We start from the raw sequence: 3,976 nt of genomic DNA, 5'->3' as shown, positions 1-3,976 counted from the left end.
TATGATTTCCTGGTTGAGTTGTTCTTGGTCTCAAATATATTTTTGAACCGGATCCTCTTAAGGCTTCCCGTGATTTGGAATTTGATTAAACCTTGAGGAGTAGCAGTTTATCCATTCCTCTAACTGAAATTTGGATGATTTCTCCAACTAGGGTTATATGTATTGGAGGTAAGTCCATTGTAAGGTCTTTGGTAATTATTCACGGCATTGGATTGCTCATTCAGCACCTCTTGAAAGGCAAGTATTGTTGGACAATTTTTAGTTGTGTGAAAGTTGCAAGCACAAATACCGCAAACAGTTTCCTTAACCTTATCCTTCTTTATTTCTATGGTCTCGAATTTTCTTATGAGATTATATACTTTAGCATTAATATCATCATCCTCTTTCGGAAGGTATAATCCACTCCTCTCATTTGATTGAGTGGGCCTATACGTGGTGCTTAATTTTGGGTAAGTGTCCGATGATTGTGCATTTTCAGTAAGTTTATCCAAGTAGTCCCACACATCATCGACATTTTTATTCATGAATTCCCCATTGCACATTGTCTCAACCAATTGGTGCATGGAAGATGTCAAACCATCATAGAAAAAGTATGTAATGTGCTACGTTTTAAAACCGTGTTGTGGGCATGAACTGACAAGATCTTTGAACCTTTCCCAATATTGGAAGAATGTTTCATCCTCCTTTTGGGCGAAGTTTATGATTGACTTTCTAAGGGTGTTCGTTTTATGATGTGGAAAAAATTTCTTTATGAACTCCCTTATCATGTCATTCCATGTGCTAATAGATCTGGGACGTAGTGAATGTAACCATGTCTTAGCTTTCTCTTTCAAAGAAAAGGGAAAGAGTTTCAGCCTAACTGTGTCCTCAGACACGTTTGTAAAATATAAAGTGGATATGATCTCATCAAACTCTTTCAAGTATAAATATGGATTTTCTGACTTAAGCCCATGAAATTTAGGAAGGAGTTGGATCACCCCTGGTTTGATATCCATGTGTCCTATATTCTCTGGAAAAACCATACATGAGGGCATGTTCACCTCCGCCGGCTGCAAATAATCGTGTAAAGTACGAGGCGGGGGTGCTTGATGCACCTCATTCTCATCTTGGATTTCCCCAACCCGAGGTTGAGGTTGTCCCTCTGGTTGATTGGCCAGTTGATTTGCGGCCATAACCTCAATTAACTCTGGGGATCTCGAGCTGTGTCTAGTCCTACGATGGATAGTTAACCCCTCAACCAATCCTCCTTCAGTCAAGAGATGTCAAGTGTTGTCACGGACCCACTTGGGCATGAAACACTCTCAGCCCTCAATCTCAGATTCTAACCTAAACCTAAAAAAGAAGAAGAAAAGAAATAGAAATCTAGAAAGAAAGAGAGAATAGTTCGAAAGAGGTTACCAAATTAGAAGTTCTTAATTGAAATCCTGCAAAACAAAACAAAAGAAGTCGGTTTCTAAAAATAGGAATTCTAAAAATAGAAAGTTTCTAAAAAATAGAAAGTAGACTAAGTTCTAAAAAGGAAAATTTCTAAAAACAAAAAATATAAAGTTCCTAAAAATAAATTAGGAAAATTCTAAACCTAAAATTACAAAGTAAATTAGTTTTTGAAAACAAAAAATAAACCCTAATCCTAAAAATAGAAAAAATTAGAAACAGATTACCAATTTAGAAGTCTATATCGAGATCCTATAAAATAGGAAAGTTAATTTAGTTTCTTAAAATCAAACAGGAAAACCTAATCCTAAAGTTAGAAATCCCTAATCTTAACCTAATTCTAAAACTAGTTAATCTCAGAAAAATGCAATCGTTAGTCCCCGGGAACGACGCCAAAAACTTGTTCACCACCCCAAGTATAGGGTCGCGATGTAGTAATAATCTCGGTATGACCAAGGTTGAATCCCCAGGGATTGACCTTGTACGTAGTCTGAAAGTAACTAGAACTAGAACTAGAAGAAGATGTAATCTAAATCAGGAGAAATTAAGAGAATAATTGTGAATTATGTAGCTTGTAAAATTCAAAGGTGGGAAACTAGGGATTCCAAGGATCTACTTGTAGAGATCAAGGAGATCTATGCTTGATTCATGAACACAACTGGAACCAGAGTCCTGTCTTCATCCAGTTGGAAGATATTTCATTAAAAATCAATTCTAAACTTCCTTTGATCTAGTCCTCAATAGGTGAGAGGTGTGAGAACTTGCATTGATTCCATCGCAAAACCATATCCATGAGGCAAAGCAAACAACAGAATTTACCAATCCATAAACACTCTGAGATAATTATGAAGATTAAAAGGATTCCATCATCCAACCATGTCCAAGGGGCGATGGTGAACAACAGGGTTCCTAATTTCATAATCACAATAATGCAAAGAACATGCTCAAAGCTATCGCAGATCCATTGTAATTTAAGTCACAACAAACCATTAAATACTAAAAGCATTCCTTATAATCAAACTTGAATCAAAGGTAGTTCAACTTAAACATGAATCAAAACCATAGAAAGCATCCCATCATGCTAAAAGCTTCACCTCTTAGCCCTAGCTAAGAGGTTTAGCCTATCATAATCATGATTAAACTAATCTCTTAAAGGAAGGACATAAATAAAGCCAGGGAAAGGGAAGAAAAATAAAGAGGAAAGAAGAAGGAGAAACTCTTGGTGCCGGCTCCACGCTATCTCTCTCTCGCCTTTGCTCCCACGCCCTAGGATAGATCTTCACGTCCTTCTCTCCCTCTCTTTTATAGCCAAAGAAGGTTGGCTGGGAGTAGGGGTGTACATCGGGCCCAACCGAGTCGAACTAGGCTCGGCCCGGTCACCAGCAATACCTAGCCCAAACCCGGCCCGGCTCGGTCACCGGGCCAACATGTCCAGCCCGAACTCGGCCCGGTCAGCAATCAGACGAGTTCAGGCCAGTTTCGGACCTTACAGCAAGTTTATGGGTCAGGCGACGTTCTCACTTCTCTATCTCAAATGGTTAGGGTAAGGATTTAGGATATATATATGTAAACGGCTAAGTCGGGCTGGGTCAGGCCGAGTCGGGTTTAGGACCGAGTTAGGTCGAATTGATACCTATTCGAACTCGACTCGAACTCAGTTTCGAGCTGAAGAAAATGGCTCGTCCCAGATCGAACTCAGTTCCGGGTCGGGCCGAGTGGAGCTTTTTCGGGCTAAGTCGAGCGAGTTAATCGGGCTAGCCCGGTTCATGTATAGCCCTAGCTGGGAGGTTAGAGTCGGTGGATGCTAGTGCAAGTGTTGTTTACGCAGCAACAGCAAAAGAACTGCGGAGGCAGCTGTGTTTAGCAGAGTTTTGGAACAGTGAACGACCTGACCTCTATTCTGATTGCATGGCTGTGGTCGGCCACTTTTTACAGCGTGTGGACGGTTTGGATCTTACATCCGACCCTTCCTTTGATCGCATAATGGCCCAGGGAGGGCCAGACATGAGGACGTGTGTAATTGTGTATAAACCTGTACTGAGGTGTTTGATGGGCCCCACAGTGATGTTTTCAGAGAAATTCACCCTGTCCATTGGATTCCTAGCGAAATTTCTGTCAAAAATGGGTGGTTTTGATAGAGTTTTGGTGCAGCCCACTGTATCTTTGTTCCCGCCATTCATTTTGCGTTTGACGGTGATCCTCGTGTGTACACGTGCATGGGAGTAGGACTCCATGGCTAGGGTCGTGGCTACCCCCTGGATTGAATGGACCGTCCTGATCATCCAAATGGACGATCATGGTCGACCACTAATCACGTCAACGGACGCATGTCTGTGTTTACTGCCTCACGAAGGGAGGTTGGTCGGGTCAACCCGACTTTGACCGGATCCTTAGTCCGGTGTAGTGCGCGATTACATGCGCTGTGTGTGCATACACCCCAAGGTGGGGCCCATTGTGATTTTCATGAGAAATCTACTCCGACCATCTGCTTCCTCATCTAATTTAAGGGGTTGAGATAAAAATTGAAGCATATCCAAAGATT

General features: G+C 41.3%; 1 non-coding gene across 1 annotated transcript; it reads left to right on the top strand.

Moving 5' to 3' along the window:
- The first annotated feature begins 612 nt into the window (after window positions 1–612).
- Window positions 613–719, top strand: LOC131254623 (small nucleolar RNA R71). Its single transcript, XR_009175746.1, has one exon. It is a non-coding gene; the product is annotated as a small nucleolar RNA R71 (small nucleolar RNA).
- Window positions 720–3,976: the final 3,257 nt, after the last annotated feature.

This window comes from Magnolia sinica, chromosome 8, assembly GCF_029962835.1.
Source record: "Magnolia sinica isolate HGM2019 chromosome 8, MsV1, whole genome shotgun sequence".
In the NCBI taxonomy this organism is placed as follows: domain Eukaryota; kingdom Viridiplantae; phylum Streptophyta; class Magnoliopsida; order Magnoliales; family Magnoliaceae; genus Magnolia; species Magnolia sinica.
Note: the sequence above shows the minus strand (reverse complement) of the source record. Positions and strands in the feature narration are given on the sequence as shown.